This window comes from Lytechinus pictus, chromosome 9 (assembly GCF_037042905.1).
Source record: "Lytechinus pictus isolate F3 Inbred chromosome 9, Lp3.0, whole genome shotgun sequence".
In the NCBI taxonomy this organism is placed as follows: Eukaryota; Metazoa; Echinodermata; class Echinoidea; order Temnopleuroida; family Toxopneustidae; genus Lytechinus; species Lytechinus pictus.
Window position 1 is genome coordinate 18,062,395 of NC_087253.1, and position 13,250 is coordinate 18,075,644.

Genomic DNA, 13,250 nt, shown 5'->3' on the forward strand with positions numbered 1-13,250 from the left:
AAACCATGAACTTCATCAGCTCACTATCATGTACAGAGGGCGATGTGATATCCCCTTAATTTTCCCTTTTGCTTGTTAAGTATACGTGGTGTATGTAAACATCCTACAAGAGATCTCTTTCTGCACACCTGATAGACTCCCCGTCTTCAACTGAAAATAATAGATGACATCAACATTGATGCATGTTAATGATATCGCTGTCTTGGTTAAAATGAATTTGTTTATTGAAATACTGATATCGGAAAATTGTCTACTCGTATGAATTAATTTCAAGGCTCAATAAAATCGTTTTTTCATCGTTTTGAATTGGCAGGAACGTTTTACGAAAATGAATCGTTTTTTTTACATTTCAAAAATTTAGAAAATACATGTACTAGTATGTGACCGTTCTCATTTTTATCTTGAATAAGCCATGCATGGATACCAATATAATCATTAAGAAAAAAAAACTGTCATTGCATTGTGTCTTTCTGTTGCTTTAAACGACATTTTAACACTATATATATATATGTATATATGTGTAAAGTTATACAAGTACAACAGCTTTTGGCAACTCTTTTTATTTAAATATTCATTGTAAAGAAATGGATGAAGAGAACAAAGGTAGGCGTAGCTTAAATCAAGGTTCCCCAGAGCTATCTACCCTTCCATTAGTCATATTAGTAACTGAGAGTAAACTTCGATTTTATATTCTACATGTTATATGTTCTGCCTATTTTATTGCTGCTTGTAATATTTCTATAATTTGAATATGAACCATAGCTTATTTTATTTGGGGTTATCTAGTCACCTATGCAGACTCTGAATGGCTCGTATAGTGGGATCTCAGCGCGCGCGCTGCGCTCGCAAACCAGCCTGAAAGGGCGAGCGAAGCGATCTGCAGCCACTTTAGACCTAGTCTGCTATGCAGACTCGTTGAATCAGCTGTGGTACACACACACTGCAGATGTGGGTCTACATTTGTAGACTAGGGTTATCAGATATCGGAGATATATGTTTAACGGTTTACTCCTATTCTACACTAGATACTTTACATAAATTTAAGTTTAATATTCACAATGTTATTTGTTTTGTCTAGTCTTATGACTGCTTGCGATATTCTAACAATATGAATATTATAAGAATCAAAGTTTATTTCATTTGGGATTTTAGAGGTAGGCCTAAATCATATTTCATTTGGGGTTACAGGCGTGGAAAACATGCCTAATGTGATATACACACACACTCACACAGATATACATGCATATATTGATATTTACATGTTATTTGTTTTTAATGGCTGCTTGCGATATTATAATAATATATTACAAGAATCAAAGTTTATTTCTTCTGGGATTTTAGGGTATAACGAAAATATAGAAATGATTACATTATTCAATACTTTTCATAATCTTAAATTTCATATACAGCCTGTTATATCTGTTTTATGGCTGCTTGCGATATCGTAATATGTGAATATTATAGACATGATAAATGAGAATCAAAACTTATTTCATATGGAATTACATGTGTGGAAATCATGTATATAACACGGAATGTACATAATTATTCATTAGTCATGTAAGTAACTGAGGGTAAACTTAGATTTTATATTCTACATGTTATATGATCGGCCTATTTCATGGCTGCTTGTGATATTTCTATAATTTGAATATGAACCACAGCTTATTTCTTTTAGGATTATCAGATATCTAAAAATATATGTTTAACGGCTTATTCATTTTATAGTAGATACTTTACATAAATTTAAGTTTGATATTCACCATATTAATTTTTGTCTATTTTCATGGCTGCTTGCGATAACGTAATATGTAAATATTATAAAATAAGAATCAAAACAAGTATAATCAATGTGTAATTTGATATTCTAAAAATATGAATATTATAAGAATCAAACTTATTTCATGTTGGATTATAGGGTATAAAGAAAATGATGACATTATTCAATACTTTGCGGAATCTTAAATTTCATGTTCAATCTGTTATATAATTTGTTTCATGGCTGCTTGCGATATCGTAATATGTTAATATGATAAACATGATAAATAAGAGTCAAAACTTATTTCATTTGGGATTGCAGGTGTGGAAAGTAAGAATTTATAACGTGGTATATCTATCTACCAGTATATTACTTTATACAGTTATACATATTTACACTTGTCTTTACTACAGGTTAACCTAAATTTCATACTTAACAGGTTATATCTGCTTTTAATGGTTTTTGTGACTGCGTGCGATATCACGATAACATGGATAATGTGATATTATGAATAAGAACAGTAGCTTAGTTCGGATTATAAGAAATAAAAAATTATATAATAGAATTTAACTAGAATTAACAAAAAACATAAATGTGTGATTATTACGTGAGATTTTGATTTTCAAAGGGTAGTCTTTTTTGCCTGTGCTTTTAACTTTGGCTCGTTGCGATATTGCTATATTTTAGCATTATAAATGAAAATAATTTCTTAGGGAGTAAGTAAAATTTTATATCATAACGTACTACTAGAATAGTTATAAATTTTGGACCACAATAAAAGCGTTAAGTGGCCCGGGAGAAAGGTTTGAATGTATACAAACTTTATAATATTTCATTTTTTTCACATTGTAATCGCTCGAGGAAATTAGGCTTTTTTTTTTTCAAATAGTTCATTTCATTTTAATAGGAGTGTATTAAGAATATCACATTGCAAGACATGTTACTTATTTTTTGTACTTGGGACTTTACGCTAATTATATTCTGTAAATACGTCTTTTCAAACAATTATTTCATTTCAATGTAAGTGTACTTAAAATTGTATGTTGCAGGACATGTTGCTTTATTTCTACACGTGGGACTTTACACTATTAATTAGTAAATACTTCGTTTGTTTTTATTAGGAGGGAGTGTGTACGAGTGTACATTTCAACTGGTCAGAAGCTGACACTGGCATCTCATTTTAGCGATATTCATGTACGCGCAAATGCTATGAAGGAAAAAGGATCGTGTAATGTTTTTGTTTTAAGAACGTAGTTTTCGGCAACAGATTATTTAAATTATTGCTCCAACTGGATGTTTGTTGTTGGATGTCACATAAATCATGAAGTGAACAAACGTTAATTTTGAAAGTTATGTCTACAGTATTCGTAGAGGACAATTAAGATGGGAATTAGACTGTTTTCTAATATTGCAAAGTGGAGGGGCTTTTTTTTTTTTGGGGGGGGGGGGGCTATCGTGAGATCATGGCACTTAATCCAAAAGAGGATCGAAGTTTAATTTGGAAAAAAAAATCAATTGGTGAAAAAAACTAATCGTAAATGTTGCAGTGACAGTCAAATCCCTGGTATGAACATAAAGGGTATTAGTGATCTTTGTAGAATTACATGGTGAAAGTTTGTAACGTGGAGGTTTACGGTTCACCATGTGTAGTATGAAGAAGGAAAGGAAATACAGGCAGAAAGATTGAAATGGAAAGACGAGATAGAATGAACAGAGAAAATTAGAAGTATTCTTTTTTTCTCTCTCTCTCTGTTCATTCTATCTCGTCTTTCCATTCCGATCTTTCTGCCTGTATTTCCTTCCCTTCTTCATTTTACACATGGTGAACCGTAAATCTTCTCCACGTTATAAATGGTATTTGATATTTTAAAGCAGCAAAAAACCAGCCACCTTAATAGCGCCACCTCACGTCCTCACTCCACTACTGTCATCTGCCAGCTCAATGCAACATTCTGAGCTGGGTAGTCTTACAGTAGTAAGTAGTAGTAGTAGTAGTAATACAGACCCACTTGAATAATGAATGATAAAGCACTAATTAACGATTGAATACATACTTATCACACTAATTATGTTACCAAGTAGCAAAACAATTTATTTCCTCCTAAAAACATTTGTTTCTCTGTTTGTTTCGCTATTAATTGTTATCTCAAAATGTACATATTTAGACTAATTATTGACTGTTGGTCAGTTCGCTCACCCTTCGAGCTTAAGAAAACTTGAAACATTATTAGTATTCATGACATTGGCGACAAGACAGCCACAGTTACTGATTTATAGACCAGTTCGTAGCACACTTCATGGGCAATTTTGGTCATTATGCTAGGCAGATTTCAAAGCAAGATGTTATGTAAGCATGCCTTACATAGCAGGATGAAGAAATTGAACAGATCAGGCGACTAGAATATCACACCAATGAACAATGAAGGTATGTGTTGCATTTCTACTTTGAATGCAATAGCATGTTGTTATAAACAACTTGGCCAAGTATGAATACCAGTTGCGAGTGGACGTATTGTTTTGTGTGGACCTAATGAAAAACAAAATTCAAAATAATATATGAATAATCAAGAAATGGCTTATATATATGGAAAGGTGCATTTACTATCCTTCAAGAAACATGGAATTTTCACATTTACTACGGTGACGCTCTATGCAACGCACGGCCAATACCTTTGAAAATGCAAGTCAAATCACAATGGAGAGCTGAATGGATTTTGTGTCGAAAGTTGGTGGACTGGGGCAGCAGATCATCCGAAGATTTGCACCGGACGATAATTGCAAATATGTCGTTGTCCAGAGTCAAGAGATTCCGAAGGGATTCCGATGCTGTCCCCGTCCACCAACTTTCGACAGAAGCCGCTCAGCTCTCCATTGATATTTGACTTGCATTTTCAAAGGAATTGGTGCGTTGTAGAGACTGTCTCCGTAGTAAATGCGAAATCCTATATATAGGGCTTATCGGTACTGTATAGATTGATGTAAGGAATAAAATACTCTTTCTTTAAATGACATTGAGTTTGCTTGTGTTTGTTTCCGAATTTAAGGAGTTTATTTTTTCCTAAGTTTTCTTTTTTAATTCCTGACACGACGGCCCCTTTTCCCCTCACACCCCACCCCACCTCCAATATGAAAATCAAATACCATATAATCGTAAAATGCCAAAGTTTAATTAAACTGCAAAATAAACATCTATCCCATTAAGATAAAATCCCTTTTTCTAATGTATTCACTCTTTCTTTCATTTTGTTTAATTTATTTTTTTAATTACTATTTCATTCATTTATTTGTTTTATTATTGTTTTTTTTTATGACCAACGATAGCTGTAAATGTGTATGCATGTTGGAGTGTGTGTAAGGTTGCATACGTGCATGTGAGCGTGATCGTAGCTTAGCCATGGTGGAAATCGAGGGTCGACACAAACTTCATCTTAATTGGACCAAGCACACACAACACACTGTGGACGTCCTCTTTACGCAAATACATTACAATAACATTCACAAATATTCACCCTCATGCCGAGCCTACACTGGTATGGTGGAATTCGAGGACATAATTTCAAATGAGTCCGTGAAGCGAGGACCTGAACTTTGCACTTTGTGTTGTGTGTCTTTGAGGTAGGCCTATAGGGTGACCAGCAAATAAAAGTTTATACCAACTGAAATCATTTGATTTAGACTGTGAATTATTTTGATATTATTATCGAAGTCTTTATAACACGGTCCCCAGGTCTTGGTTTGGAAAATTAAAGGACAAGTCCACCCCTCCCCCAAAAAAGGTTGTTTCGAATAAAAGGAGAAAATCCAACAAGCATAGCACTCAACATTTCCTAAAAATCGGATGTGAAATAAGAAAGTTAAGACATTTGGGTATGCAAATGTGACGTCATCTATTCCTTAAATGTATTTCTTTTGTATTTTTTATATGAAATATTACAATTTGCTCCCCCTTGTCATGTGAAACAGTTTTCTCCTCACTGAACATGTAGAATATTGTTTTAACATTTTATGGTTCAGTCATAATGGTCCTTATTGTCAAATCTAAAAAAAAATTAATTGTATAATTCAAGCAAAAACAAAGGAAAGAGCGAGGAACATCATCAACTCTCTCATTTGCATATATCACTGAGTTGTGCATGTAACTGTTTTGTGAAAAATAAGTAAAGCTTTAAAATGTCATTAATTTTTTTTTCCTTCTATTTTTGGTGAAATTTTCAGAATGATGCTTATTTGATTCTTCTCTTTTGATTCAAATCAACATTTTTCTGGGATGGACTTGACCTTTAAAGGTAGAATATCATGTTGAAATATGCACACAGGGGAGGGGGGCGAGCATAGAATCATGACTTTAAGCCTCAGTCACATTTAAGCCGTTTTCACATTTTTCTTACAGCTACATATAACTGATTTCAATTAACTGTTTCGACTCGCCGTACAGCCGCCCTAGAGCAAATGTGACTGAGGTATAAATAGTAAAAATCTCCAAGTTGTTTATCGGCCTTGGAACATTGCGAGCAGATGAATGTTTAGGGGTTGAACCTTTTTTAACCTACACTAGCTCACACCCCCCCCCCCCTCCTAAAAAAAAACGGTGCCCAGCTGTCACTAAGATCCTATGCTCCTTTCTTTAAAGGACAAGTCCACCCCAAACAAAAGTTGATTTGAATAAAATGAGAAAAATCCAACAAACATATCACTGAAAATTTCATCAAAATCAGATGTAAAATAAGAAAGTTATGACATTTTGGACTTTTGCTTAATTTCATAAAATAGTTATATGCACATCCTGGTGGGTATGCAAATGAGGAGACTGATGATGTCATCCACTCACTATTTCTTCTGTATTTTATAACATGTAATAGGGAATATTCTATTTTTCTCCTCCTTGTCAAGTAAAACAATGATTAATTCCTCCCTGAACATGTGGAATGAGCATTGTTTAATACTATATGATTCAGTCAAGTTGGTCCTCATTCTCAAATTTATAAAAAAATGAAATATTGTATTATTCAAACAATAAAAAAAAAACAGAAATAGTGAGAGACATCATCAACTTTCTCATTTGAGTTGTGCATATCACTGTTTTGTGAAAAATTAGCAAAACTTTAAAGTGTCATAACTTTTTTATTTAACATCCGATTTTGATGAAATTTTCAGTGTTATGCTAGTTTGATTTTTTTCTATTTATTAAAATCAACATTTTTCTGGGGTGGACTTGACCTTTAAACGGTCAATTCAGAATGCAAAATAAAATTATTTTGTACAATAAGAGATTTCTCCCTTTTTTAACCAAAATTTGAAAACAGTGAAGGTGAGGTTCCCACACATTGCCAATTTAGACATTTTAGGGATTACAACTGAGATAAAGATATTGATTCATAGAAATATGCTATGTGTAGATCCTGTTTTTGTTTCTTCTGCTACATAAATTTGCATGATATAAAAATATATGCAAACGCCTGCTATTCTTATTTATTCATTTATTTTAATCAAAATTTGCATATGAAAACAGTAAAGGTGAGGTTCCTATACATTGCCAATTTAGAAATTTTAGGGATTACAAGTGAAACAAAGATATTCATGCATAGAAATATTCTATGTGTAGATCAATTTTTGTTTCTTCTGCATGTACAGCAATTTACATGCTATTAACACTGCAAACGCCTGCTAAAGTGAATAATGAATCTGTCATAAATAAATGCAAATAGAACTACATGTACAGTAGAAATATAAAATTTTCATCTTTATTTATGTAATTTCTTTCTTGAGAATTCCATTACAAAACATACTATACACAAAGCATTTTTCGGTTGATAACACAGACCAGCTAATATTTAATATTCATGAATAATGATATCATAAACTCTCATGATAATAACAATAACATGCAACATTTATATAAAACCTAATACAACTTATTCTAAGCCTAAGGGCTGCAATACTACCTGACGTTAGCTCGACTATTGGGCGCTTAAACATTCAAGGAATTCTTCCTACCAATAATCCATTTACTACACCTGGGTTGAGAGTGACAAATTTACGCATTTGAAGATTTTGAACCCTGGACCTTGCACATGTAGTCCACACACATATCCACTGAGCCACATCATGTCTATCACATCTATTCCAGAGAAAAAATATAAATCAGTGGGAATAAAAATCACATCATGTAAAACGATGTCTTTTTATTCAATTAAAAGCTATGAGGCGCCGTTTGTACCAAAATTATATAGAACAATTATTTGTTATGTAATCATTATTTAACAAATAATATTAATTATATAGAATAAACATTTTATTTATCAATAATTACTATTATTTATCAATAATTACTATTTTATAATTTAACAATTTTCATTATTCATATATAATTACAAGCCACGCTTCATTATTTATAAATAATAGCAATTCAACATTCTATTATTAATAAATAATGATTATTTCTTTTCATTATTTATAAATATTGATTATTGTTTGATTGATTTTATTTTATTCATATATATATAATATATATACATCATTTTCAACATTACATGATATTCATATTAGTATAAACATTCATATTATATATACATGATTGGAGCATCTTAAGCTCTATGAGCTTGAGAATGATGTTCCAAGAAAAAAAACAAAGATACATTATACATTGGCTAAAATAATACATTCAATGATGCAGACATCAACTAAGAGTTAAAGGAAGAGTAAGAGAGATAGAGTGAGGGGTGAAACAAGTGGAATGCCTCTGGCCGTCTCACCTGCATCACGCGATTCAATATAGCAGCAGTGCTGATTTTGAAAACTACAATAACTCGCACAAGATGTTCAGTGATACTTGGTTACTCTTATTTCCACGTTTTATGAACTAGACCAATACACTTATAGAGATATGATGGCAATTCAACAAATACCCCCAACGTGGCCAAAGTTCTTTGACCTTACATGACCTTTGACCTTGATCATGTGACCTGAAACTCGCACAGGATGTTCAGTGATACTTGATTACTATTATGTCCAAGTTTTATGAACTAAACCAACACACTTTCAAATTTATGGCTGTAATTCAACAAATACCCCAATTTGGCCAAAGTTCATTGACCCTAAATGACCTTTGACCTTGATCATGTGACCTGAAACTTGCACAGGATGTTCAGTAATACTTGATTACTATTATGTCCAAGTTTCATGAATCAGATCCATAAACTTTCAAAGTTATGATGGTAATTCAACAGATACCCCCAATTCGGCCAAAGTTCATTGACCCTAAATGACCTTTGACCTTGGTCATGTGACATGAAACTCAGGCAGGATGTTCAGTAATACTTGATCAACCTTATGGCCAAGTTTCATGAACTAGGTCCATATACTTTCTAAGTTATGCTGTCATTTCAAAAACTTAACCTCAGGTTAAGATTTGGTGTTGACGCCGCCGCCGCCGTCGCCGCCGCCGTCGCCGTCGCCGCCGCCGTCGGAAAAGCGGCGCCTATAGTCTCACTCTGCTATGCAGGTGAGACAAAAACAGAGTGGGAAAGAAAGAACTAAATAGAAAGAGAGAAACATGAAGAGAGTTCTAACAATATATAAAATACAAGACATCATGTTTTGATAACGAAAACTCGTTGTTGAGGTATTTTGTTTGTATAATAAATACAAACAATAGCAAAAAAAAGGAATTACATATGTGTGATGGTATATTATTTAACCATGCAATGGTAATACAACATACATGACATTATTATCAGCCTTGTGCTTCATATTTTGAAAGAAGGACATTTTTAACTTGCTTCTTAAAGGAGTTTTTCGTAGGACACGAGCGAATGTATATAGAAAGAGAATTCCAAATATCAGGGCCAGTATGTCGAATAGATCTATGGGCAAGAGCTGTCCTTGGGTTTTCTAAATGAATATTTGTAGAGGTTTGGGTTGGGTAATTATGAATAGATGTATTGAAACGGAACATTTTTAAAAGGTTGTCTGGAAGTTTGCAGATTTGCAGATCTGTACATGAAAAGAACAATTTGAAGGTAATGAATGTCATGTATGGTTAGGGTTCTCAGCTTATGGAACAATGGGTTTGAATGAGCTGATAGTCTGAGTTTGTACAGATACGAACAGCTTTTTTCTGAAGAAGAAATAAAGACTTTTAAAGAGTTGATTTTTGTTTTTTTGACAAGCCCATACAACATTACAATATGAAATATAAGGCAGTATGATAGAATTATATATAGTAAATAATGTTTGGCAAGGAATAAATGATCTGACCTTATATAATACACCGACTCCACGTGATACAGAAGTAACAATATTAGCTATATGTGTATTCCAGTTTAATTTATCATCGACAGTTACACCTAAAAACTTTTGTTTTTCATTATTTATAAATAATCATTATTTATTAATGATGACATTTCACATTTCTTTATTTCCAAATAATTGTCCATAGTTTCATATTCATATATAATGTTCGAGTTTCCATTATTTATCAATAACGATTATTTGTTAAATAATGAAATATCTACCTCATTAATCATAAATAATGAAAATTCATTGTTTCATTATTCATAAATTATAATTTCGTTTCACTATCCCATTATTTATAAATAATAATTATTTATAAATAATTTCTACAGTTTGCAATTATATACAAATAATCATATATAAATAATGGAAAACTCACCTATAACATGCAAATGTAGGACCGCCCATAATATGAATATCATGAGGTGCCGATTGTACCATTATTACATAGAACAATTACTTGTTATATAATTATTATTTATTAAATAACAATTATTTTATATATAATTTATATTTCATTTGGAAATAATTACTATTATATAAAATAACATTTCTAATTATTTATATATAATTCCAACTAATACTTCATTCTTTGAAAATAATAATAGTTGGACATTCCATTATTTATATATAATGATTATTTGTTTTTCATTACATAGTAATTATTTGTTTTTCATTATTTATAAATAATGATTATTTGTTTTTCATTATTTATAAATAATGATTATTTGTTTTTCATTATTTATAAATAATGATTGTTTGTTTTTCATTATTTATGAAAAAATGATTATTTGTTTTTTCATTATTTATAAAAAATTATTTTGGTTTTTCATTATTTATAGATAATTGCAATTTGTTTTTCCATTATTTATAAATAAGTTTATCAAGTTTTCTATTATTTATAAATAATAATTATTTATTAAACAATGCCAGTGCACATTTCTTTATTTATAAATAATTTGTTGAGTTTCCCATTATTTATAAATGATGATTATTTGTTAAATAATGAAATATCTACCTAATTATCTATAAATAATGACAACTCATCGTGTTTCATTATTTATAAATCACAATTTTATTTCAATTTTTGATATCCCATTATTTATAAATAATCATTATTTATAAACAATTTTTAGTTTGCCATTATATACAAATAATCATTATTTATATACAATTAACCATTATTTATAAATAATGGAAAACTATAACATGCAAATGTAGGACCACCCATAATATGAATATTCATGTTCAAGTGCGACCTGTATTCTAGGGTTCAGATACACCGTACCATTTACTTTTCAACCCACAACAACCCATCTGTCCTGCTCTCTCGTTCCAACGGCCGCTATCATTGTCCCTTAAACGTTTATGTGAAAATTGCATGGTTATGTATTTTCTTAATCATGAAGTTTATTAATAGCATGATTTTGAAAAATTATTACTATATTTGTGTTAAATTTACGCGCCTTAGATAATGTTTGGTGATAAGGCTAAGCTCTGGCCGCTTTAAGCATGCGGTATAGCTAAGCATGCAAGCGCGAAAACGGTGCAATACAACTAACATTATAAACAGTTGCCAAAGATCTACTGCCGGTGCTTTATTCTTCTTCTTCCAGTAAAGTACAGACTGCCGTTGGCATATTATCGTACTTGTTGTGCTTGTCTACTTCAGCATGAATTATGGAAGAAAACATAAGAAATGTCCCTTATAAAAATCGCCAATGGTATTTGAATGGTGGCGAATGGTAGTTGAATGGTGATCTGAATGGTAAATGGTACGCGAATGGTATTTAAGTGGTGTTTCAATGGTAAGTTCTTAATGGTAAGTGGTAGTTTATGGTAGTTGAATGGTGATCTGAATGGTAAATGGTACGCGAATGGTATTTAAGTGGTGTTTCAATGGTAAGTTCTTAATGGTAAGTGGTAGTTTATTTAATGGTAAATGGTATACCATATACCCAATGGTGTCTCAGTGGTATGTGTCTAATGGTATGATTGGTATGATGAATGGTATACCATACCCAATGGTGTCTCAGTGGTATACAATGGTGTCTCAGTAGTATGTGCCTCTAATGGTATGATTGGTATGATGAATGGTATACCATATACCCAATGGTGTCTCAGTGGTATTCAATGGTGTCTCAGTAGTATGTGCCTCTAATGGTATGATTGGTATGATGAATGGTATACCATATACCCAATGGTGTCTCAGTGGTATTCAATGGTGTCTCAGTAGTATGTGCCTCTAATGGTATGATTTGTATGGTGAATGGTATACCATATATCAATGGTGTCTCAGTGGTATACAATGGTGTCTCAGTAGTATGTGCCTCTAATGGTATGATTGGTATGATGAATGGTATACCATATCCAATGGTGTCTCAGTGGTATACAATGGTGTCTCAGACTCTCAGTAGTATATGTGCCACTAATGGTATGATTGGTATGGTGAATGGTATACCATATACCCAATGGTGTCTCAGTCGTATTCAATGGTGTCTCAGTAGTATGTGCCTCTATAATGATATGATTGGTATGGTGAATGGTATACCATATACCCAATGGTGTCTCAGTGGTATCCAATAGTCTCAGTGGTATATGTGTAATGGTATGATTTGTATCAATGGTATACCATATGCCCAATATGGTGTCTCAGTAGTATGTGCCTATATAGTGGTATAATTAATGGATAGTTGTTGGATAATTGTAACGCAATTGTGGCTTAGTGGTGTGTGCCTAATGAATGCTATTTATGTTAATGGTGAATGGTATGCCCAATTAGATTTAAAGAAAAAAAAAGATCAAAGATTAAAAATTAGAATTATTAAAATTTTTGAGTTGTGACTTTTATGCGAGCAGCTTCCCCAAATCAGGCCCATTCGCTCATGATGGCAAACATGGTATGTTGCATTCTTTTAAATTGTCTTTGTCTTTATTAAGTAAAAGGCCTATATGTGTTTAATTATAATTGAACCAGTGCTTAAAATACAATATTATTAATTTTTTATATTTTACAATTGTACATATTACCTTCTAAATTTATATCTGATGCATTGAGTGCAAAAATAAAAGGAGTCAATGAAATCTTATTTGATAAAAAGGGTTTTTATTGTACCTTAATATCAACGGACAAATTATTTCACAGCCACTCCCGAAAGGGAAGAATATAATCATCATTTACCGTAAAAATCTTGAAATT